We start from the raw sequence: 26724 nt of genomic DNA on the forward strand, positions 1-26724 counted from the left end.
TTGGTTGCCCCTAAGCATAATCGCCCCTGCTGGCCCCTCGTGGACATGTGCCAGAATAATTTTCTCAAAAAGCTTGCCCAGAATTGAGGTAAGACTAACTGGCCTGTAGTTTGTGACTTAAGGGCATTGCAATTTATAAGGGAACTTTTAAGTATACCCAACAGAATCCAGGTAAGATGCAATTAAATGTAATGACACAAGTTGTTTCATCATGCAGATGGACCTATAAATTTACTTGTGATGATCCGTCTACTAGATAAACATCTACTGCTTGATATCAGACTGTTGTAACTACATATCAAAGATGGATGCAAGTAGAACATTGAAAAGGACTTCAACTGTATGCATGCAAAGTCTCAACTACAAGTTGAAATGGATATTGTATTAGGCTCATTCTAAAGCATATTTTGTAAAATTGTTGCGATTACAGATACCAGGGGAAAAATAAATCACAAGTCAAAAGTGATGTACAATTCCACTGGTCTCAATTCTTAAAGAAAAATATAACCTTTGGCTATTATGATCACAAGTGGACATTGAGTTTATCTTCAGGACTGGACTTCTAAAACAAGGTTCACATCAACAAAAATCTTTATTATAATTTATTATAGAGCTACAAGGGCTATAGCTTATTTTATGTGGAAAGTGATAGTGCATACCAGAATGTTAAAAAGCAGAATCAAGGCCTTTGAGGGGAGAGAAGCCCAGAATAAACATATCTGAATATAACTTCTTATCACCTCAGTGGAGGATGGGTGATCTAATAGTGAATAATCAAAGGCAAAGCTTTGGAGTCAGAAGGTTTTGATTTCTATTATCAACTCTTCCATGTGTCCTAGGGCTGACAAGTACTTCAGCCAAAAGTTTTCAAACATGGGTGCCTAAAAACCAGGTACACGAATGCATGTCTGGGCATCTGTCAACGTCTCTGAAAAAGTTCCTTATTTAGCTACTATGTCCTTATTTTAAAATGGCAAACTTTAGTTTGCTACATTTGAAGATTTCAATAAATTGCATAAAAAGTTCCATTACATTCATAAACTAAAGAGACACTATTCTAATATTTTCTAACATGAAGTGCAGCATGCAGAAGTAAAGTCCATACATGAAATATATATATCCCTACAACATGATCAATATCAATATTGAGATATCGATATAGATATATAGATTTTTTTTTTTTTACGTGTAGGGACATTACTTCTGTATGGTGCACTTCCACTTGTGTGTCCGCTGGTGATCATAATAGCCAAAGGTTTTTTATATATATTATGAGAAAACAGCACATTTAATACTCCATACAAGGCAGCTCGTTAAGATTTTCTTTCAGATAGACTATTTTTGCTGTATACACAACACATAAATTGATCATCTATTCAGTACTTCTCAATCAACCATCAACTGATAGTTTATCCCTGTCCTAAGCAAATAAAACCTGTCTCCCCTCCTCACTTCCCAATTTTTCCTGCAGTTTCTCCAATAATCTCCTCCCTTCCCCACAGGAAAAAGAAGAATCTCCCTTGGGAGACCAGCCTCACAGTTGGAGAAGCATCCATTCTAACTCAGCTGAACTTCAAACAGTTCTACGCATGTATGGAGTATTACTGAAAATGCCTTTATGACTACTACAGGACCATATACATCAAAATGACTTTCCTTCAAAGTTTGAAAGGACAGACTACAGTGCCCAAGCATAAACTTGGTTACTTAAGGTAGTATAATTTTTAACTCAAAATAAAAGGAAAATGAATTGTCATGAATGACAAACACTCAATGCCAGGAAGGGATTTTAATTTAAATATACGGTCAGGAATGGTAAAATCCAATGAATAAAATTGAATTGGGTTCATAAAACCCAATTAATAAAATCTGATCCAGAGTTTACATTTCCATTTAATTTACTTCAAAGATCCATCCATCCTCTACCTGAAGAAATCTATTTTATTTAAAAGATGAGAAATCTATTTAAGGTAAAATACACTGATTCTATATTTACCAGAGAAAGAAATCTAGTTTTCTACTTATTAAAGGCCACTCTGGGCCCAAAGAAGGTAAGATAATCTCTGCAGACAGCAACTTAACTCAAACGATATTTTTGATAGCGTTCCCTTCTCAAATTATGACAAAGCTTTCCAGAGTGCTCGGTTCCTAGGATTTCATGTCACTATGGTATGACAATGGGGAACTCCAAAGGGATACGCAGTCTACTTGTAGGCTTGATAGAGAGTAGACTGGGTGATCAGAAGATTCCATGAGCGATGGATCTCCCTTATAAGCAAGCTATTATAAACACTATTGTAAACTGGTGGCCCTGAGCCAACTCCATGCATTAATAGTGAAAGAACATGATAGGACTAGGCACTTTGTGCAGAGACAGTCTCTTGTGAACACTGATTCTCCAAGTTCACATGAGATAACAGTTAAAAAAAAAAAAAACAAGGATCTTTTGTCTCCAGTCACCGACAAGGTGGAACTTTGATGCCTTTCTTGGGAACAATCTGTTCTGTCCTGTTCCATAGTCCGTTTCACAAATGAAAGGGAAGTTTAAGGTCCAAGGCTCTGTGGCTAAGTACAGACAGTCAAAAAGCCTGAGGCTGAATCAGTTCAGTCTTCATAGGTTAGACTAAGCTGTGTAGATTGAACCAATAAGCAAATGAACAGACATTCACTTTTGATTCCAGAAATGCAGCCACACACCTGCAGTGACCCAGGACAGAAGCCAGAGACACTACAGCATACTTCCCTGCTTGGCTGGAGCAGTCAGCTTGGGCCAAGAGCTAGCCCTCCCTGCGAGGAGGGGTTTGAAGGGGAAGTGCAAAGCATCCTGGGATGCTGCTGGGGGACTGTGAGTTAACTTGAATCTGGAGGAGATGTGGGGAAGACAACTGTTCAATAAACCAATTTAATCTAAATCAGTTAAGTCTGATATTACATCCATCCAGATTTATCTTAAACCGGTTTGGGCCATTTTGAAAGTGATTTATGGGCACTGGGGGCATTTGCACACGTGCTTGCACTGCAGCGCTGTGTGATGAAGGCCCATGCATTTGTATAAATGGCAAAGTTTACGTCAGTTGAGAAAATGGCAGTGGTGTGCTTCTGAATTAGAACACATCAAAGGTGTTTTAGTTCAAAAGCACACTGCCACCATTTTCTCAGTACTGATGCACATTTTGCCGTTTATACATACACATGCAATGCAGTGCCGGGCACACCGGCTTGCATGCAGAACAGACTTGACTGATGGAGTCTGGTCTGATACACTGAATCTCCAGCACATCAGAACAGATAAATGTATGTATATAAACACCCTGAACGTCTGTTGCATTACAGATTTGAACCATTTTCTGATCACTTAATGCAGTATATGTATAATTTCTGTCCCTAGCCTGTGTGCCACTTACTGAGGGGCTCAAAGGCTGGCAAAATTTGCAAACTGTATCATTAATTCATTGTTTTTGAAGTATTTTTAATACCATATGTTATAATAACAAAAAAAGATACTGGAATAGAATGCAGTTGTGTATGTTTAAACCCTAGGCTCTAAAACATAATTACAATCTTTGTAAAAAAATATTCTATAAACCAATGCATAATAGCTGTGTTTTTCTGGATCTTTAAGTAAGTATTAATCCCCCTATTGCTCTACAGTGTCTCATCTGCTTATTTCACAGAAGGAGAAAGAAGAGAACAGCCCAGCCAGGAAGGAGGGATGTGTTATGAGTGGGATCTTAAGGGGAGGTAAAGGGGAAGAAGCAATGGACCTCTAAGAAAACCTATTTATTTGGAGTTTCAGAAGATGGCTCTTAATTATACATACTTATTAAACAGCATAAAGTACAACAAAAGAGCGAGAATTAAAATTAAATATTATGTAATGCTTTATACAAGTGTGAGTAATAATATTTTAAATAAATAGCTGCTTCTAGTTAGAATCAGTGGTGCTCAACCTATTTGCCATAATGGGCCACACTTACAGCTCTCAACGTGTTATATGGGCTGCACCCACACAACTTACTTCCTGTGTATCCATTTAAAAATGCTTTGTGTGCGTTATCTAACAGTAATGCAATACAAATCAATATACTGTAATCTCTCTCATTTCCACACTGTCAAATGTCTTTACTTTTTGTTTAACCAGATGTCATATGGGCTGCAGCAATGTACTGATTGGGCTGCACACAGCCCACGGGCCACGGGTTGAGAACCACTGAGCTAGATGGTTCTAAAAGTTCAGGATAAGTTGTAAGTCACAAACTCATAAATGTAGGAATTTCTAAATGAATTGCTATTCAACCTTAACTCTGCCCATGCGCAATACAGTATTGTGCTAACATACTCAAAGAAAGACGTGACAGAATGATCTGTCAACACACATTAATCAGTTCTGGGATTAAACCCACAATGAACCTATCCATTTAACAGACACAAATAAAGTGTTAAGAAAACCAGTACATAACACAGTGCTCTTCTGAAACTAAAAGCAGGTAGACAGGATTTATAGAATGGTAGTATTTGTCTCCTTATGTTTTTGCTGCTTATTGGGAGCTTCATTTCCACACTGGGTGAGTGATCCTCATATACAAAGAGACAAAGACAGACAGGGACTCTGTCTGAAATGCTTTGGAATTTTTTCTGTATGAAAGATGCCTTAAAAAAAACAAACAACATAATTCTCACTATTTATCAAGGGCCAAGGTTATCGTTTGGGTTTAAGAAACAAGCATGGTATTTTGAACTAAATTAAAAGTTTAATTTTGACATTTTACTCTAAACTATATACAAATTATTTTCAGAGAATCGTGGAGCTTAAGGCCAGAAAAGACAAAAAAAACCCCCCAAACCCACTGGATCTGATTTCCTATATCACAGACTATTATATTTCATATAATTGCCTTCATACTAAGTGCAATAACTTTGGATTAGTCTAACACATTTCAGACCTCAAGAAAAACTATTGTGTGCGTCACAGACAAAAAGTAAGATAGAACAATGTACCACCACTGCCCAAGGCCACAACAATGGAAGGGGATTGATTAAGTAAAGCATGCCCAGGCAGTTCTTGAAGGTCATCTATGCCTCAAAGTGCAAAGTGAAGTGAACACATCCCTATCAGCTAACATAGGTCAAAATAAAGTGAACACACTCCTATCAGTGATTAGTATGTCCTAAGCACGTGAACAAGGTGCACTAGCAGAGCATCTGAGACCAACTAGATTTCAGAGATGTTAGGGCTGGACGGGACCTCGGAAGATCATCGAGTCCAGCCCCCCCGCCCAAAGGGCAGGAAGTCAGCTTAGGTCGTAGGATTCCAGCAAGATAAACATCCAATTTGCTCCTGAAGGTGTTCAATGTAGGTGCTTGAACCACCTCCGATGGCAGGCTGTTCCAGACCTTGGGGGCTCGGACAGTAAAGAAATTCTTCCTTATGTCCAGCTTGAAACTGTCTTGCAGTAGTTTATGACCATTTCAACCTCATCAACCCTTGGGGTGCTCTGGTGAACAAACGTTCCTGGTGTTCATCCCTGATAAACCTATAGGTGGCCATCAGATCACCCCTGCACTTTTCCAGGCTAAAGAGCCCCATGGCTCTCAGCCTATCGTTGTAAGGTCTGCTTTTCTGACCTCTGATCATGTGCGTGGCTCTTCTCTGGACTATCTCAAGCTTCTCCACATCCCGTTTGAATTGTGGAGCCCAAAACTGGACGCAGTACTCCAGCTGTGGCCTCACTAAGGCCAAGTACAAGGGGAGAATGACATCCTGGGATTTGCTTGAGAAGCATCTATGGATGCAAGCCAGGGTTTTGATCATTTTACTAGCTGCAGCAACACACTGAAAGCTCATGTTCATCTTGTGGTCAACCATGACCCCCAAGTCTCTTTCTTCCGTAGTACTAGACAGCGTAGCACTGCCGAGACTATAAGGATGCTGCAGGTTTTTCTTCCCACCTTGCATTTTTCAGTGTTAAACACCATCAGGTTCTTGTCCGCCCATTTGCTGAGCCTGTTCAGGTCAGCCTGGATCACACGCCTGTCTTCTGGTGTCGATACTTTGCCCCAAAGTTTGGTGTCATCGGCGAACTTGGCCAGTCCGCTTCTGACTCCAATGTCCACATCATTAATGAAGATGCTGAACAATATGGGTCCAAGGACAGAGCCTTGGGGGATCCCACTGGTCACAGGACACCATGATGATTGACTTCCATCAATTACTAGTCTCTGGGTCTGACCACGGAGCCAATTTCCCAGCCAGTGGATCATGGTGGGCCCAAGGCCACAATTGGCCAGTTTCACCAAGAGGTGATCATGGGATACCAGATCAAAGGCTTTTTTAAAGTCAAGATATATAACATCAATCTCTTCTCCCTTGTCCAGGTGGACAGGTCACCTGGTCGTAGAAGGAAATGAGACTGGTCAAACAAGACCTACCTGCAACAAACCCATGCTGGCTATCCCTTAGGATGTTGGCGTCCATTAAGGATGGCCTCTTCAATAAACTTTTCTAAGATCTTGCCCGGGATAGAAGTCAGGCTGATGGGCCTATAGTGAGCCAGATCCACTTTCCTCCCTTTCTTGAAGATAGGCACCACGTTGGCCTTCTTCCAGTCTTCAGGCACTACACCAGAGCACCAGGAGTTTTCAAAGATCCGTGCCAGGGGCTGGGCTATGATGCTCGCCAGCTCCTTGAGTACCCTGGGGTGTAGATTGTCAGGGCCGGCTGACTTGAAGGTATCCAGCTTCTCAAGGTGTTCCTTCATGAGGTCAGCATTAATAGAGGACAGGGGATCTCCCTGTCCCATAGTAGGCATGGGCGTCCCATGGGACTAATGAAAGTCCGATGCAAAGTACCCGTTTAATAGGTTGGCTTTTTCTGGGCATCGGTCTTCAGTTGCCCCATCTGGTTAAGCAGGGGTCCAATGTTGCCCTTGCTTTTCGTCCGGCTCCCCACATATCTGAAAAAGGACTTTTTATTGTCCTTGATGCTCAAAGCTAGTTGGAGTTCAACTGCAGCCTTGGCTTTCCTGGTTTTCTCCCTGCAAGGCCAGACTAGTGCTGAATAATCCTCCTTGGAGGTGAATCCCATTCTCCATCCTTTGTAGGCCTTTCTTTTTATCCTCAGGAGGTCTCCTAGATCCCTGGAGAGCCAGGGGGGCTAAGAACACTGGTGCATTCTGCCCAGTGCTCCATATCCAAAGAACTGAAGTATAAGTAGAAGGGGTTAAGCTAGATAAGGGCCAACAGCACCCTGGGCTGTATTAACAGGAGTGTCACTTGCAGATCAAGGGAAGTGATTCTTCTGCTCTACGTAGCAATAGCGAGGCCTCACCTGGAGTACTAAGTTCAGTTTTGGGCCCCACACTTCAAGAAGGATGTGGAAAGTTCAGAAACTGTCCAACAGAGAGCAACAAAATGATTAGAGGCCTGGAAAGCATGATTTATGAGGAAAGAACAAGGGTTATTTAGCAGGGAGAAGAGAAGACTGAGGAGAGATTTGGTTACATTCTTCAAATACCTGAAGGGTTATTATAGAGATGACAGAAATGGGTTTTTCTCTCTGGAGCCAGGACTAGGAGCAATGGCCTGAAGCAACAGCAGAGGAAATTTAGGCTGGAGATTAGAGTCTCTGACTCTAAGGGTGATAAAGCATTGAACCAGCTACCCAGAAAAACTGTGGAATCTCCTGAAAATTTTCAAAAGCGGGTTGGACAGAAACAGTCAGGGAAGATCCTGCCCTGGACAGGATGTGTTTATACAGTTCTTTCCAGCCCTACTTTCCTATGATTCTATTAACCCTCCCCCCTACACACACACACACACACACACACACACAATACACCTGACTGACTGTCCACCAAGGAAGAAAAACCTTTGTGACTCCTGCAGAAGACTACCTGAAATCTTGAAGCATGAGGTTTGAATAAAATTATAATTTTAATACACAGCAGCAAGTGTTATGAACACACTGGCCACATCCAAACAAGCACAGACCACACATTGCACATGAAAGCATGCCTCGCACTGCTATAGGGTTTCTTTACCTTCTTTTTTTGTCCAAAAAAAATTAAGCCGTAAAAAGGCAGGGCGGCACTTATAGTGGCAGCACATGCCACCCAAAACCAGAGTCTGGCCACCCAGAGCCATGTTCCAGCTGCCAGCCAGGCTTCCTGCCACAGCTGCAGCCCTGGGAGGCCCCCAGGACCACAGGTAACCTGCTACATAGCACAGGTGTTACCCGGGGACAAGTAGCAGCAGCACAAGTTGTGCCAGTACTACTTGTCCCCAGGGAAACAAACATCTGAGCTCATCTGGACACAGCCCTTGAGAGAAAAATTAAGCAACCACTGTCTATAAAGAACAGGAATGGAGGGGGGAATTTATAGCTCACAGATGCAGACTCCAAAGCCAAAATGGACTGAAAGATATCTAGTCTCATTTTAAAGACTCACAGCAATGGTGAATCCAACACCTCCAATGCTTTCTCTCACTCTAGGAACTGGTATCTTATCTATAGGTTTAATTTCTCTAACTGGATCGCCCAGCCATAGGATTTTGTTATGATTTGTCTGAAAGATTAAGAAGTTTTCTTCCCCAAGTAATCATTTACAGTGATCACGTTTTCCCTCAATCTTTTCAGAATATTCAGATCTCTTTAAGCCTCACATCATAAGGTTTGTTTTTCATCACCCGGGTCATTTGTCATGTCCTCCTTTTAGCTCTCTTCACTATTTCCACTCCTCTCTTGAAGCATGGGAACAGCATCCCAAGAATGCTGTGCACAGAGGCAAAAACATCTTCCCCCTACTTCACAGACATATAAAAAGTGAAATATTAAAGGTTGTCAGAGCAGTGAATCAAGTGCTTATGTTGAGGCAGTTGCATACAAGGACCCTGCACGTGGGTTTTCTAGCCTGCCAGTTTTGGCAGGCAGCTCTGCTCCGTTCTGAGCACCTCAGCCAGTCCTCATAAACAACTTTGTCCTTCAGTAACAAACAAGTCAAAGAACAATGACACAAGCCTCTTCTGCCTGGTCTCGGGCACTCGAGAAGTGGCCCTCTGCCTCTGACTCCCAGTGCAGCAGCCCGGCCTTCCGTAGCAGGCACTTGTAGTCACTTGCATCCTCCTCTCAGATGGTCCCTTCGGCCTCCTCTCAGCCCTCCCCTCTGGAGCTTTTCAATTCCCAGTCGGACACCCCCGTTACAAGAAGGCCCACAGCTGAATGCCCTTAACAGGGCTGGCTGTTCTTTCTTAAAGGGAAACCACCGTATTACAGAGCCTTGAGTGATTCTCAGCCACTGCTTTCGAAGCCCGACTCCCTCATACTATTGAGAGCACCTCAATTCTTTGTTCCCAGACTTTGTATTGATCTGTATTAAAATGAACTGCAACTGTTCCAGCAGACAACTTGGTAACATTAACCCACTCTCTTCATTAGTTACCAACCCACCGCTTTTTTCCAGCAAAGGTTTTCACAATCGAAATCAATTGTCGTCTAGATCTTTGATAAAAATAACATTGACGCAAAAAGCAGTATCAAGTGGGATCCTTCTAGAAAGTTCCCATTACCAACCAAATATTGAGATCCATCAGTGAGCTACTTTTAACATTCCCTTTTAGTTCCACGTAATGTAAATCTTCTAAGCACAACTCTGAGCGTGCTAAATCAAATGCCTTGGAGAAATCCAAATATACTAAATCAAAACAACAGCCTCTATCACTGCCACGTAAACAAAACAAAGTTTTACTACCCTTTAATGGCTTTATAAAAATATATTTGAATAATTTATAATGTATCAACACTACAGTTATTACAGTCAGCTGTTTTCTGAATTAATACCAAATGACAGAGATCCTGGTTTTCCCTGCAATACAGCAAGCCCAGAGAGAATATCATCTCTAGTTACACTTTAGTGAATACCTTATTCACTTTCAAAACATAATTCATACAGTGTACACCAAGTACTGTTGGGTTTGGTTTTCAACATGATTTTTCTTACGTCTTTTTCAAATCAGTACCTATGTGCCATTGCTTATAGATACAGAAGCTCTACGGTTATAACAACACTATTGTAGTTTGGTTCCCACCTCTCAGAAATAGTCAATTTATTAAGTAATAATAACAACACAAAGCTTATACAGTGTATTTCATCTGTAGATCAATATCCTTATCCCCTTTCCCAGAACAGGAAACTGAAGCAGAGAGAAAAAAGTTGGGTGCCCAAGCTCACTTGTAAGTAGGGACCTACCAAAATCATGATTTTGTGGTTTTCATGGATTTTGCAAAACCTAGCATTACCTGCGAAAGTGCGCAATGCCCACAAAATCCACAGGAAAAAAAAGAAAATTCACAGAAAATAAAATATTGGCTCTCTGCCTGCTTGAAGGGCTGCCAGTAAGATGGCTGCCACCACCACTCTTCACTGCTGATTGGCTGCAAGAGCTACCTGTCATGTGGCCCCACTCCTCTCCACCAGTCTACAGTGATGGACTGGGCTTCATGATGGACAGCCCCCACAGCCAATCAGGGGTGACCACTGCCCTAACCACCTCCCCCTTGGCCAATCAGAGGTGAGGGGGGCTGCTGTACTCCATTCACAAAATGGCTTCTGGGCCCCACATTCTGCCTGTGAAATCAGGGGGCGGCCACTTCAAACTCCATAGGTGCCTACTCATGAGACTAGTGACGGAGCTGAGAACAGAACTAGGTCTCTCTAGAGACCAGACCACTTGTCAGGAATCCCTGCTCCCTCCAAACACCCAGACCAAATTCCACAACAGGTCACTGCATCACACAGATTTAAAAATTTAATTCCTGACAATTTATGATCAGAAAGACTGAAACTGTGGGTATTTGTTTTGGTGCAGAAGACATTCTAACTGTGGCTCTTACAGGTTAACCTGTGTAATTTCCCACATACACACACAGAGAAACAATTACACTTTCTTGTGGCACTGGTCCATATGCATCAGTGACAGACAAGTGCTACCTCTATACACTGTCTATAAACTTCTTTGGAATTCCTCTGGGTAAAAAACTGCATTGAAATACAACATCCTATTAAATATAATAATACCCTGTCATTTTGGAGCAAAAATATAAGCTGCTGCAGTTTGCCTTTCATTCACATTTAATCAAATGAAAGAGAAGGGAAGGAAAGGTAATGGTAGGATGGCTCATTTTGACAGAGTACCCTGTAGCAACCGTATCAATTAGGTTTGCATAGATCTCCAAGTGTGAACCAGTTAATGAAACACTGATCATTTTCCCCAAGTCTAAGCTAGACATGTTAATTAAAAATTAGAGGAAATCATCATCATATAAAATGAGTTCACTGAGAGAGAGTATAAAAATACCTACCAGGCACAGCTCTGTAGCTGAGACTTCTTTTCAGCTCTAATTAAAATGGATATTTCTGCACATGCAAGTCTTCCCAGTGAAATACAAATAAAGTGTGAGTATAACATTCAATGATTTCCCTGTTAAAAAGATGACTTTCATTCAGGAAGACTATAATTTACTATGAAAAAGATCTACTTAATCATCATGTTTACTAGGTCTTTTCTTCTTCCCACATTTTCTTGTCCGGTCAGCCTTGCAACTAGTAATTTCACAATTAAATGTTGACCACTTAGACCTTTATCATTTGCACTTTCCCCACAACCCTTCTCCTTGAAACACAGCTGATCTAGCTGGAAGTCTGTCACAGCTGACAAGATGTGTTGGTTCTATCAGAAAATAAAAGCACTGTGGGAAACAGCTTCACCCTGCAGCCGTGGAAATTTCCCAGGCAGCAGAACTGGTGCAGTTTAGTTGTACAAGATAAAGGGCACAGGACTCCAGTGGGCTTTGCAGGTCATCAGCAGTCCCTCGGACTCAAGGATGAACTCTGTCAGGCTTGATGGGTCCTCAGGTGACTGAGGAGACGATTTTGGATGCACACATTCTTCACACATTTGCAGAAGGTTGGGGCTAAAGGATTTCATAGACATTAGGGCTGGAAGGGACCTCAGAAGATCATCGAGTCCAGTCCCCCACCTGAAGGGCAGGAAGTCAGCTGGGGTCATAGGATCCCAGCAAGATAAGCATCCAATTTACTCTTGAAGGTGTTCAATCCACCTCCAGTGGCAGGCTGCTCCAGACCTTGCGGGCTCGGACAGTAAAGAAATTCTTCCTTATGTCCAGCCTGAAACGGTCTTGTAGTAGTTTATGACCATTCAACCTCGTCATCCCTTGGGGTGCTCTCGTGAACAAACGTTCCCCCAGATGAGCAGTGAAATAACTAGGAAGGCAGAGTGGTTAAGGTATGTAGTTAGGGTATGGGACTGGGTCTCAGGAAATGAAGTCCCAATTCAGCTACAGATTCCTTGTGTTAGCTTGAGCTGGTCCTTCTCTCTCCACGCTTCAGCCCTTTACATAAGGAATACAGATATTAGTACCATTTTTAGTCAAATATGAGACAAGATTTTTTTCCCCCAATTGGCAAGGGAAAAAAAGCCTCTCATCTTATAACTGCATACTAGGAAAACTCACTAAATACACTATCTATCTTTAAACTGCTGCTAAAAGCAGCATGCACTCAGTATTGGAAACCAACCATGAAGCTGATTAAATGCAACCAAAATTGAGCATGACTATAAAACATATGGTCCACATTGGGCAAACATGCTGCTGAGAACTTTTTTGTGTGTGTCCCTTAAAAAACAACAAAAAACAAAACAAGAAAACAAAACAGGCAGTTGCTCCCACAAGAGGGAATGAACGCCAGGCCTGGAGGGTAGTGCAGTACCAGGACAGCACTCAAAGAGGCTGCAGCAAGCTCTGACATGATAGGAACCATTTTTTTTCTTTTGGCCATTAAGAAACAGGCAGGTGTTTCATCTACATGGAACTGGCTCCGAGCCTAAAAGTAGTACAATACCAGGCTGTCACTAGGAGGGCCAGATCCAGCTCTGACACCCTCCCCTTGGTGCCAGAAATGTTTGACCTTAGCCCAAAAGCCAAGATTTTTTTTTTCCAAGTCCCAAATGAGTTCTGAATTCTATTGGGCAAAATGCAACAGTCAGGTTCCCAGGTTTGATTGAGCATAATTCAATCATTCAAGTCGGTGTGGCTCTACCACCAGGCAAGTAACCTCCTTCCCAGACTCATCAGTCTGGGGCTTCAGATACTCCCCCAACCTGTGGCAGACTTCCTACATGCAAGCCTAGGGACCTTGGGGCTCGAATGTCCCCAGTCTCACTTGCTCTTAGCCAAAAGATCAAGAAGCAAGCCAGAGAAAAAGAAAGCAGAACCCCATTGCCAAAAAATTGTACAGTTGAGTTTTCCACACTTGGGGAAACTCACAGGGGTCACAGCATGCCCAGAGTGCAAGAAACAGACCTCACCCTGGAAAAACGAACTCCTAGAGGCCTGGTGATCATGGTATTTCCCCTGCCAAGATTTTTTAAATATCGTGTCTTAGGCCAAAGTAGCCAAATCCATTTCAAATTCCACTGACTGAGCCAAACTCAGCCATTCAAATGTATGTAGCATTACCACCAGCAAGTATCTCCCCTCCCAGACTCTTCAGCCTGGGGAATCAGATACTCCCATGGTGCTACCACTGGCAAGTATCTTGACTCCCAAACTCTTCAGCCTTCAGACTCTTCCCAAACCATGGCAGGCAGGCATCCTAAAAGTAGGCCCAAACCCAGAGAACTTGGGGTTTGGATGCCCCCGAGTCTCAGGTGCCCCTAGCTAACAGGCCAAAGGAACAGGCTAGGGAAAAAAATCCCCCATCTCCATAAAATAGGTGCATAGCTAAGATTATCCCACTGGACAGCTACAGTAGACTCTGGTGAGGGGGCTGCCCACAGTGCACTGAACAGGTCTCCATCCTTTACTACACAATGCCATTCAAGGTAATCTGATCTATGCAGGAAGTAACCTTTATGGTAGGAGGTTATTGTAGCCCATCTGAGGAGGGAACATGGTACTAGCCATTAAGCATAGTCCCCCTCACCACAGAGTCTTTTTAGTCATAATAAGCCACTTCATTGCATATATTTCAATTTCCTCTTCACTCCTACAGGTGAGCTGCACCTTTCTTTCCCATTTCCAATGAACTCTGTTTCTTCAGCAGCCTTAAATGCCTGGCAAACATCACAAAAAGGGGCCTCAAACAGTTCGCCCAGAATCCCTCTAACTCCTTCTCTCAGCTTGGTGTATGTATTTATTTTGGCCCTGCCCTCCATGAGGTGTAGCTGGACTAGGTTGCCCTGCAGCTTATCTGCACATTTGTGGAGCATCCCAGGACCCAGTTCCAGTCATGACTGGGGTCTAATTAAGCTAATTGGGTGGGGGATGGTATTTGGAGTATACACACACATACTGAGCAGTGCTGAGCTGTGGGGTTATCGTGGCTTGAAACACTGTTGACTTGTTGGGCCCCAGCCCACTGAACTATGATATTGGTCCAACTTTGTCTTTGGGCCAATATCATGCATCGTTTGTACAACTATCATGCATAATTTGTACTACTACAAGTAGGTACCAAAGTGCTGTTCAAAGGTATATTTATGGAGTACCTGTGGTAAAGCTTGCAGCATTTTCAAAAAAAGGTAACATGCATCGATTCTGATTGAACTAAGTTTATAGGTACTATATGCAAAATGCTATAGTCATGTTTAATTTCAAGGTTATTATTTTCAAATTCATTTTCAATTTGCTTCTCATTTCTATGTGCTTAGGGAGAACCAGGTCTGATAATACGGAAAGGGGGAAGGGACTTCCAGGGGGAAAAGGGGTGAAGTAAAGAACAAAACGGGCTACCTGACCCCCTAGATTTATTTTCCCTGCTGTAGCAGTGGGAGGGAGACAAATTCAAGGCAAACGTCAGTAATCAGATTCTATATCTGGAAAATTATAACAAAATTTCTACATTTTCTATATAAAGAATGTAGTTATTGGGGACTGTCTTATAATCAGGGTTTTCTATTCAAGTAAATATGGTATTTCTTTCATGCTTTGTCACATCCATTGAGATTGTAGCTTCTGGGGCACACATTCTCCCCTAAGAATGAGGGCAGGACTTAGCAAGATGGGCTTGGGGCCCCAGTGCTTGACTGACATATCAGTTACATAAGAATGTAACAGGCTATAGGATCAGACACTCACAGGTTAGGTAATCCCACAATTAATGTTGTGCCAGTCTTAATTCTCCTCTTCTTCCTTCTCACCTCCCTTTGTTTCCAAACTGTTCCTCTCTCCACTTCCACTTAGAGGCTCTGTCGCTATGCATTTTAATTCTCCCCCTTTTGCATTTAAGGAACATTGCTTTGTCCTTTTCCTCTCAGCTATCTGGATCCAGCAGGGGAAACACTGCATACACTGGAGATGCTATCTTCTGGCCCATTAGGTATGCGGCATCACAGTGAGTCTCAGAAGTTGTGACCACATAAGTCTATCTCACACCCTGAAGCAAAGGGATGGAGTACAGTCAGTCACTCTGGGGGAACAGCGCAAATGCTGTCCAGTTAGATTATGAGCAACCTACAAGCTGTGCGCTGGCTCAGCCCTTAGTTAATAAATGGCATTAACCCTTTTGATTACATTATATTAAGAGCTTATGCTTTAAAACAGATTGCAAAGATGAGACTGAATCAAAATCCCATTTTCAGATAATACAACTTGGCTTATCTCTAGTAAAACTAGCATGTAAACCTCTTTTAGTTCAAGTGTGTGAAGGGGAGGGAGTACTGGGAGGCTGAGAAGGCACAATTTGTTTTCAAAAGTGAGAAATCTCTCCTTTGGGTCCATTCTGCTATCATCACAGAACTATTAAGCTTCTGGGATGGTAGCCCACTAAAAAGCAGAAAGAAAGGACTTCATGACTTTGTCTTACAGAATATTACGAATACGAACAAAACAACTTACATACTAACAAGGTATTTTCATTGCAGAAAGGCTAGTCCAAACAGAATAAAACTTTAAAAAGAAATGAAGCAGAGCCAAGCAGCCCCAGCAAGTTGCCAAGGTGTCCTAGAACAAGCATGGACTTGTTTGCTATGGTGAGCTAGATTTCTAAATGCTGAAAGCAGTCTTACCCAGGCATGCACTCACCACAACTGTAAAACAACCCTTTCTCACCATTCACAACAGGTAATCTATGGGGACAGAACTCAGGTCCTATTTGTGTTAGAAGAACAGGCTTCTACTAAGCAAAAAGGTGTAATATATTAATTAGGCCTAGTAGAAAACCCAGCCTCTGAAAGTACAGTCATAATGCCCAGAATATTGTCTTGATCTCCTCTAACTACATAGTTGGTCCAATAAAGGTACCTGCCAAGCATATCCTGCTTCTTGCTAATTGCCTGGACCATTACATTTACTCCACCACCAAAACACGGGCACTGTGAGTCAGCCACTAGAGGGAAAGACCAGCAAGACAGGGTAGCCAGTGTTTTCCCTATACAAGGGAAGCTTAGTCACTGTATGTAAAACTTGTAGATGTTTTAAATGTTTGTCCTACACTTTGAAAACATCCAATCACAAGTCAGGGACCAACCCAGTTCCTCCAGTCTTCACCAAAGTACTTAAGCATATACTTAATTTTAATCACATACTCACACACTTTGTTGAATCCAGATGTAAAGTCTTAACTCACTCAAGATAGTATATAAGCACCAAATGTGTTGCTAATTTAAGAGATGGACAACCATCTCCAAGCCAGTGTTTATAGTGTTCATGTGTTTGGCCAATATACTTAACTGATCAATGGAAACTGACATGTAAGGAAAAAGCATAATTCAGAGAGAAGTTAGCAGTACCACTCTGAAATCAGGCAGGGGAGAGATGTACCATATAGACTAACTGAATCAGAGATGCATAAACTACCATATGCAAGAGCCCACGTCATAAGATGCTATGAAAGGACATGAAGAGAACAGGCTGCAAACTAAAGAGAGTGATTTGAATACAAAAAAGACAGGAAAGGGAGGGAGGGAGGGGAGAGAGAAGATGGGAAAGGGGAAGGGGGGCAGTGCTGAGAGAGGCAAACAAGTAATTAAACCCACAGGGACATAAGGTTCAAAGGATTAATCCAGGTAATGAGATAAAAATACATAGCCCCTGTTCAGACCATACATGACACAAGCCAGCCTGTGGATTATTTCTGTTTTGCAATTTTGCATTCAAGTCTGCATTTAAAGTGTTGCTGTATTAGAACAGCTACTCCAAGGTCAGTGACAATGTCAGAAAGGTTGAAGTAGTCTTCTGCCACAGGCTTTTTGTGTTTTTGGACTGGATGTCAGATTAGTGTCCCCACATTCTTTCACATAGGGATTGTCATGTCTGCCCGATGTAGGCAGAACAGGGACGCTATGAGAAGCAGGTGAATGAACCTCAGCTGTTATAATCGGTGTTATTTGGTCCAGTTAAGCATACTTTAACAACACTTTTTCCATTAGATTTTTTTTCCACACATACTGTTCCTATTACATGAATCATAATATCTCCAAACGGGTCTTAATTTTGAATACACTAAAGAGGAGAATATAATATTTTAAACACATTAGTTTTGTAAAGTATCTTCTCTATTCCTACTGCACCTAAAAAAGTCTGCAGTGTTCAGATCTATTCATAGTAGTGAAAAGGTAATTAGATAAGCCATGATGTTGTTGCTGTTATGCTTCTGTAGACATAAGAAGATTCTTGGGCATAAGAGTGGTACAAACTGCTGATGTTTAAAAAAGAAAAGAAGGAAAGAAAGAAAAATTCTGTTTCAGCATCTAAACTTCACCCCCATGCAGATGACCATATGTTTGTTATTTCTCCTTTTTAATCATGTAGCAGTGTGAAGGATTAAGACTGGCAGTTAGGGGGAAAATATATTTCCACAACATTGAAATTAGCTATTCAGAGTCTTCTTCCTTTCTTTGCTCCATAGGCTCAGCTAGTGTTCATGAATATCATCACAAAAAGATAGTTAGCAATGTTAGTCTAAAGTCAGGCAGAAAGCAGGGTAGAGATGTATATCATCAGTTAAGATGATGCACCAAGATGACTCCCATTAGATGTAACTCAGGTATATCTATAGGAGACCATGTCCTTTAAAAGCTGTTCCATTTTTCTTAAATTAGTTATCTTGCTTTAAAAAACAATGTATTGTAAATGCCACCTTTTTAGCAGCTATTTGGCATCGATGACTTAAAAGAAACTTTTTTAAAATTAAGCTGTCCTCCAAGCTAAAAAATGTTATTGTTTAAAGTGTTCAATACACATAGCCTAAATTTTAAATACATTCCAAATTATTTTTTATATTCTTACCACTGTAAAACCTGGTGTTTGATAAGTACTCTGAGCCATTTTAATTTCAAACAAAGATTAATGGTAGCCTGTATCTCAGAAGCCAATGACATGATTCAAAGGAAACTGTAAAATTCTGATATTATAGATATTTGTGCAATAAGATGGAAATTCTCCAAATGTCAACTTGCTTACAGATGGAAACTCTTTTCCTAACCACTCTCTGAGACTTATCTTATGCCCTGAAGGTCTAAGAGCCTTGTAGTTTTGACCTAGATAATGTCAGTTTTGAATGCAGTCTGTAAATATGCAATCTCAAAAATTACTAAATGATTTATTATGTAGGGAGTTCTACAAGGTACTTACGTGAACATCTGCCTCCCAGAGATGACTATATAACAGTCATGTTGCAGACTGCAAAACAATAATCCAGCTAAAAGCTTTTTAACCCTTTGTTGTACTCCCCATCTGGATTTGAAGGTATCATAAAACTCTTATTTTAAAATAGTTTTTAAAAGGCGTAAAATGTTGCATAATTGACATGCCAGACACAAATGTGCAAGACCCATTCATGATAGGTCTACAGATTTTTTAATCAAAATAAACATGCCAGCATTTTCTGTCCCTTTTCCTTTATTGTTTATTTAATTATATAGTTTTAACTGTGGCAGAAAAGAGCCTTATTTTTGCAGAAAAAATATGTACATTAAAAAATTGAGACAGACAACAAAACTAACAAACACATTCTTTCGAACAGTACGTGCTTTGATAGAAAGACTCATTTTGGGTTCATCTTTCCTAACAAAAAAAATATTGAAAATATTAAAATACAATTAACAGGTCCTTGAAGGCAACAACACAACACTGTGAGCCAAATTCAGTCACCCTTACTCGCATAGTGTAGGACCTGTGACTTGCACCTGTGACTGCAGTGGGACCATTCATCAGGAAAGTTACTTCTCAGGAGTGAGGGTACCAGAATCTAACAAATCAATATTTATTGATTTGCACTTGCCATAGTACTTTTCATGCCAGGATTTTTTACCTCTTTATTAATAACTGTCACTAAAATCATCCCTACTTAGTCAAGTTGTAAATATCATTATAAGAAACACACATATATATTCACTGTTTCCAGGAAGATTAAAGACTAAAACCCTCCTGATCCTAAGAAACATTTGAGGAGCACCTGGCACACTAAAAGTGTACTTTCATTGGCAATATAAGGAATATGGCACAATACAGCCATTCTGGTGCCATCCCCTCAAGTGCAGTAGTCTATGAACACAATTTAATTTTCTCAAAACTTGCAAAGTAAATGAAGAAACATCATATATACTATATATTAGTCTCTCACACTATTATATATTGTAGCCTTGTTTTTAATCAAGCTTTTTAACAGTCATTATACAGATAAGTTATTAAAAAAAACACAATTAGGAGACTAGAAAACATCAACTGATCCACCAAGATATATGTATTTAAAAGAAAGTAAAAAATTAAACCACAGTCAGCAGTTTTGTACATTTGTTTGATTCAGTCCAGAAAGCTGTATAGCATTAAGAAATCAAAATTATGCCTGAAAGTTTTTTTCTCCCCTTGATTATACATTTTAAAGGATGTACATAGCAGAATTATTTATAGTACCATTCAAATAATCAGGGTACTCCACATTTCCATTGTCAGGGCATTACTCAACTTGTTGCAAACCAAGCAAATTGAGATATTACTTGCTTTGCTTGTCTTCATACTATACCAATGAATCAACGTATTTTAAAGCCATTTAAAATGGGGAACAGATGCATTAGTGTCCATGGATGCTTACAGCAGGTACTGTAGGCAAGCTGACATTTATGCATGCCTTATAGCATCAGAACTGAGTCAATATCTAAATGCCCTATCAGTAATATCAACTTGTCATTATATCACAGAACCTGTTTAAAAAATAGGGCAGTAAAAATGACTCCTCCTTTCAATTACTGTAGTTCACTGGAGAAACATAAGCCAATGTGAACCTATGGAGCATATGGCCTCAGTTCCACGAGGTACTTAAGTACAGGTCTAACTCTGTACCGTCTGTACCCCAATGTAGTAAAAACAACAAATTTAAGCATATGAGCAACTCTACTGAAAACAAAACACTTAATACAGAGAGGAACTGTCCAATATAAAGGTAGGGAAAATGAAGCATAGGAGTAAAATGACACTTTTGCAGTAACAGAAGAGAGAGAGAGAGAGAGAGAGAGAGAGAGAGAGAGAGAGAGTGTGTGTGTGTGTGTGTGGCAAGGGGGTAGTGTTGGAAATAACCTTAAACCCCTTGACTTCTAATACAATAATCTGCTTGTTGGACCAAGAGGGTTAAGAAAGGTCTAGGGTCTTGCACACATACTCTACACTGAGCTAAGGTGGGGCTTTTCATCCTGTGCATTAAAGGCAGGTATGAATAAGGTATAGATTGCTAACCAAAGATGTGAAAGCAGAATTTATCTTTAATTGCCTACATAGGAAATAGGTACAAATTTTACTCAGACACTGTGTCACAGATGACAAGACAGTCCAAGACAAAATGATACCTGAAATGCCAGGACCTTCCTTCTTTTCTGGATGTTACAAACACTATTCAGACTACTTTAAACAAAACCTTATCAACTGCTCATTTGAAGGATCCAGTTGAGCTTGTTAAGCTTGCTCTCCACTCTCTCTATGCTACATGGGTTCTGACATCACACTCGTCACTACAGGATCTGAACACCTTCCAGTACTGTATTCAAAACCATGACTAACCCCTGTCATGTGTGGTTCATCCCCTCCTACAGGGGAGAAATGTGCAGGCAGTGGAGTGTTTTATTTTGAGACTTTAATAACCACAAAAAGAAAGAGTTAGAGAACTTATATATTTATATTGGAGAAGGCAGGTTGACGAAGTGAGCAATGGGAACAATTATTTGTTTTCCTGCATCCAATTTAAGTTCCACTTCACATGCCACCAAGCCACAAAAATCCCACCTAGGAATGCCTCCTTAACTTCCCAACAAAATCCTATCATCCCCCTTCATAGCTGTCCCATTCTGCTGTTGAAATCTTGTTACCTTAGTCATGATAAATGTAATAGATTTCACTTGGATGAGAAAAATACATGCTGTAAGTCAAGTATCCACCACTGCCTATACACCACTCAACTGAAGAGAAGTCAGGTTAGGCCATGAAGGCTTTTTTTTTTTTTTTTCCTGAAATGGACCATATTTGGCTACTAACCTCCCCCCCAGCCTCCTAGTCACCATTTTCTTAAGCGTGTTTGAGAATATGGATCAATCTAAACTGGAGAGCAGCATCACTCATCTAAGACAGCATTAACATTAGGACCACTTTCATCAACTTGACAAAGATGCATAACTTGAATAAAAATTCATGTCCAAATTATCAACAAATGAAAGTTAATGATGGATCAAATTTGGCAGAGGTACTCTAACATATAACACAATTTGGTATCAAGCTTTAAGAACTGAAATTTGTGTGATAAATGGTTGCTGGAGACCTTTCCAAGGTAATTGACATGCTACACTGCATTAATATTTCTTTCATTAGTATCAATCTGGAGCACTGTATCTTGGCAGAAGTCCTCATGTATTGTGTAAAAAAAAGTCCTATACTACTTGTCTTCTGCTTGAGCAATGGGTAATTTTCAGGAAAACAAATATTTTTACCATTAGTTGCTATTATGGGTTATTCTAAGTATTCACATTTTTGCTACAACCAAGTACTTTGGCATTATGTGGCCTAAATTTCACCTGCAGTTATTTACATCCATAAACTGAAGACACAAAAAGTGGAACTGTGTTCTGAAAATCTGGCTCTTAGTAAGAAGGCATATCAATCCTTCAAGTGTTTTTATATAATGAGAAAGAAACTATCACATGTTCAATATGCAGTTGCCACGCAGCAGAAGATAATGAGGACATCTGACTGATATAAAATGGACATCAAAAGTCTGAGTCTGGTTCAGTTTTATAGGTAACATAGTAGAAAAAGCTACTACTATACTACATCAGCATGTTGTATAAATTAGCAACAAGAAGGTGAAGAGTACAGACTCTCACTTCTCCAGAGACACAGTAGTAGCAACTATCTGGTGAAGGTTTACTTCAAAGAATGGAAAACAGTATGAGGACCTGATTCAGTTAGAGGCAACATGCTGTTTGAATCCCAAGGAACATATATCTGTCCTGTTCCTTTACCAAGTTCCTCTTCTGTATTGTACTAGTGTGCTGCAACAAGGGTCATTATGATCAAAGTATCAAGAGGGATCTTCAGTCACAGAACCATCAGGTTACTATTGCACTATAGTTTTGTAACATCTTCTCCTGGGCCCCATCTTTATGTCATTAGACTCCTTTATGAGACTCGGATACTCTTGCAGAACACAGTATTAGCTCGTTTTTAAATTCCTCCAACTCATTTGCAGTACAAGAGGTCTTGCTTTACTTTCTACTTTTTCATTTGATTTTATGACATTCAGTCTGGCCTTAACATTCTCTTAGGGTAAGATTTTATAACAGTAGGATTACAGAATACTGCCGCATCTTAGAATTTAAGAGTCAGAGCAGGAACATAGTAGAAAGTGCAGATCTGGCCAGCCCAGAATAAACAGACTTGAACTGCAGCTCCCAAGCTACAAGTGGATCTTCATTAGTGCTATCACTAGAAGGATTTTTTTGAAGAATGCATTAAATGCAGGGATTGAATAGGTCTTTCCTGAAATCATGACTAATATACCACCATGTCCACTCTTACCAAAATAAGAGTGTAGAGTAGATATTTTGAACTCCAGTATATATTCTCCATAATTCACCTGGGACATATACAGTATTGTGCCTCTGGTAGATGTTGACTGACCATGTGCTTCCTAAGCCTGTGAGGACTGAGTGCCAGTCTATTTGTGGCACAAGATAACTTTAGGAGGCTTTGTACAAGAATTGACAGTTCTCCACTACAAATTATATTGATGAACACTTTGAGACCATGGAGAAAAAAAAACTCCTGGGAACTCCTGTAGCATATGTTAGCTATATCAATTACTCTAAAAGTACTGAAACCCCTTTGACTAGCAGGTAGTAAGACGGCAGAAATCCTCGACTTAGGAAATCACCTTGCCATTGTGGGTGGGTAATTAAAGCAATTAGTCAAGCTTTGTAATTGCACTGGGGAGCAGCATTTGAATGAATGAGCCTGACAAGGAAGCAAATAGTGAATATATTAAAAATTCCAATGAAATGCAGGATAGGGAGATGAAAATCTTGGGTCATTGTGAAGAATTTCCAAGAGGACAAAGAAAGGGAGAGTTAGTAAGCTTGATGTTGTAACAGAAAAAAAGCAAGGCTCTTAAATTACTTGGATGAAATGCATCAAATCAACTGCAGCACTGTTTTAATTTATAGCAGAGGTGTTTTAAAATATAGCTCTGTTTTCTCATTATATTTCTGGGAGATATACTTTCCACTTTGGAGGACTAACAATTTTTAAAATAGCCTACCTATAAATAGCTTTGACTCAATATCACCAGCAACTAGCTGACAAGAAATGAGTCAACTCTTCTTTTATTGCACAGCTACAATCTTTGGGGTCAGCACTGCCAAACTGTATAAGGGAGAGAAATATCACAGAGGAAAGGAGGGGGAGGGAAATCAATGACCAGTTTCCTCTCCCTCTCCCATGGAGGGGAAGAGTTCCTCTCTTCCTGATAACAGTAGAATCAAAGGGTTGGAAGGAACCTCAAGGGTATGTACAGACATGGAGAGAAAGCTGGTTGGATCATTCAGCTCAAGAGGTAACGATCAATGACTCAATGTCTACTTGGCAGCCGGCATCAAGCGGAGTGCCCCAGGGGTCAATCCTGGGGCTGGTTTTGTTCAATATCTTCATTTTAACAATTGGAAGTGCACCCTCAGCAAGTCTGCGGATGACCCAAAAAGGAGGGGGAGGGGGGGAGAGAGTAGTAGATATGCTGGAGGGTAGGACTAGGATTCAGTTTGAGAAATTGAAAGATTGGACCAAAAGAAATCTCATGAGGTTCAACAAGGTCAAGTACAAAGTTTGGCGCAAAAATCCCATGCACTGGTACAGACTGGGGGCTGACTGGCTGGGTAGAGCTCTACAGAAAAAGACCTGCAGGTTACAATGGATGAATATGAACCAGAATTGTGCCCTTGTTGCCAAGAAGGCTAACGGCATAGCGGGCTGCATTTGTAGGAGTGTTGCTAGTAGGTCATGGGAAGTGATTATTCGCCTCTATTCAGCACGGATGAGACCACATCTGGAGTACTGGGTTCAGTTTTGGGCCTCCCACTACAAAAAGAATGTGAACAAATAGGAGAGAGTCCGGAGGAGGAAAACAAAAGTGGTGAGGGGGCTGGGGGACATGACTTCTGAGGAGGGACTGAGGGAACTGGGCTTCTTTTTAGGTTAGAGGAGACTGAGAGGGGATTTAATAGCAACCTTCAACTATCTGAAGTGGGGGTTCAAAAGAGGATGGAACTAGACTGTTCTCAGTGGTGGCAGATGACAGAACAAGGAGTAACAGTCTCAAGTTGTAGCAAGGAAAGTTTAGGTCGGATATTAGGAAAAACATTCTTACAAGGAGGGTGGTAAAGCACCGAAACAAGTTACGTAGAGAGGTGGTGGAATCTCCATCCCTGGATGTTTTTAAGGCCTGGCTCAGCAAAACCTTGGCTGTGATGATCTAGTTGGAGCTGGTCCTGTTTGAGCAGGGAGTTGGACTAGATGACCTCCTGAGGTCCCTTCCAACATTAATTTTCTATGATTTTATGATGACTTTAAACTCATTCAAATATATTGACAATTCTCTGATGCATTGTTTCCTTATAACCCACAGCTCTTCCCCTTCCGTGGAAAATAGTAGTCACAGTACAGCTCTGCCCTCTCTATATCTTTCTGTGCACATGTTGGGCACAACTGAAATTCTTATGCTGAAGAACTTGAAAAATAATTACTATTACAACTGTTAGCACTGGACTTCCCACAGAAGGGTTGGGCCCATGGCTATGCTAAGTTACCCACTGGCCATGTGCCATTAATGAGCAGCAATAAACTGCTTATTGGTCTACAGTTTATTGCTCCTGGGAAGCTCCTGAGCATGCAGTTTATAAGTGCACTCAGACTGCAGCACACTGAGCCAGGTCGCAGCATCCCCAGCTGGCAGGGGACACAGGGGATCAGCCTGCCAGCCCAGGGCTGGTCCTACTGGACTCAATGTACTGTGGAGGGGCTGGAGGGGCATGAGGGTGCTTCAGCGTGGGGCTAGCAAGCAGACAGCTCCTGCGGCAGCGTCTACATGTGCACTGCTTGGCACACACAAAAAACTCTGCAGCAGGGTAGTACCTGTATTTACAAGTGCTCTCCTGCTGTGGAGTTCATTAAAGTTTCATGCACTCTACGAGGGGTGTACAAGTAGACACTGAGATGGTTACTGCACAGTTAATTAGTCAACTGTGCAGTACATGATTCATGTAAACATGCTCACAGAATAACTGGGTCTCCTCTTGTATCCAGTGCAAATGCACTGACAATTGTACAAACAACTTCATACCTGAAGCAGTGACCATTGGTAGCAACATGGACTTCACACTGCAGTTAGTCTACACAGGCAAAAAGGAGGACCAATTGCTCTGATAAAGGTCATAGTAAAGGATAATGGTAATGGTAAAGAGTTGCGTGCTCAAACAGCTCTGCAGCTGAAGGGAGCCTGATGATGTTCCCAGTTCTGCGTACTGGAATCCATAATGGTAAAATAGGGATGAGATGGAACTTTCATTCACCAGCATTAAGCTGAGTCAAACAAGTGTTACATTAGACTGTGGGTTACATTCAGACTCTTTCTTTTTGTCCTTAGTGAAAGGCCCCCTGCTGAAATTCTTTTGTAATCCATTGGTCACAAATATGGCAACAGACTAGAGAAGTCTCAAGGAGCAGCCTCTATCCTGCCAACAGAAATGTGTCATTAAACAAAAACAAAAAAAAGCCTCTATACAAACTGCAGCAGCACTGGCCCCTTTCTTCTGCCACAATGGGGACAGCAGGGGCACAGCACTGCACAGCTATAAAAGGGGCAGTGACAGGACAAAAATGACACTAGATGTGAGCAGTACTGTCTCATCATTTCCTTGTGTCCCCCTGTATATCTGCATCTACAAGATCCTGCCTTGGGTCTTACATCTATAAAGAGTCAGCTAAAGATAGCCAAAGGAAAACTACTAAGTACAGTAGTGAAGAAAAAAAAAGACAACACCCTGTGGTAGTTTTCTAGAAGAAAAGACAAACAATTCGTAAAGAGGGCCTGCAGTAGTATGGATAGTTACCACTTTTTGTGCATACCAAAACACCACCCCTATACACACACACACACACACACACACACACACACACAC

General features: G+C 41.1%; 1 protein-coding gene and 1 long non-coding RNA gene across 7 annotated transcripts in view; one reads left to right on the forward strand and one right to left on the reverse strand.

Moving 5' to 3' along the window:
- The window catches only part of LOC109322151, a 28555-nt gene extending 25694 nt beyond the window's left edge, over nt 1-2861 (forward strand). Inside the window, exons 4-5 of the long non-coding RNA XR_002104326.1 lie at nt 1503-1712; nt 2682-2861. This is a non-coding gene — a long non-coding RNA (uncharacterized LOC109322151). The remainder of the gene's footprint in view (nt 1-1502; nt 1713-2681) is intronic.
- The window catches only part of SORCS2 (sortilin related VPS10 domain containing receptor 2), a 940675-nt gene that overhangs the window by 665298 nt on the left and 248653 nt on the right, over nt 1-26724 (reverse strand). The window lies entirely within an intron of this gene.

Source organism: Crocodylus porosus, unplaced genomic scaffold (assembly GCF_001723895.1).
Source record: "Crocodylus porosus isolate Cpor-Errol unplaced genomic scaffold, CroPor_comp1, whole genome shotgun sequence".
Lineage (NCBI taxonomy): Eukaryota > Metazoa > Chordata > Crocodylia > Crocodylidae > Crocodylus > Crocodylus porosus.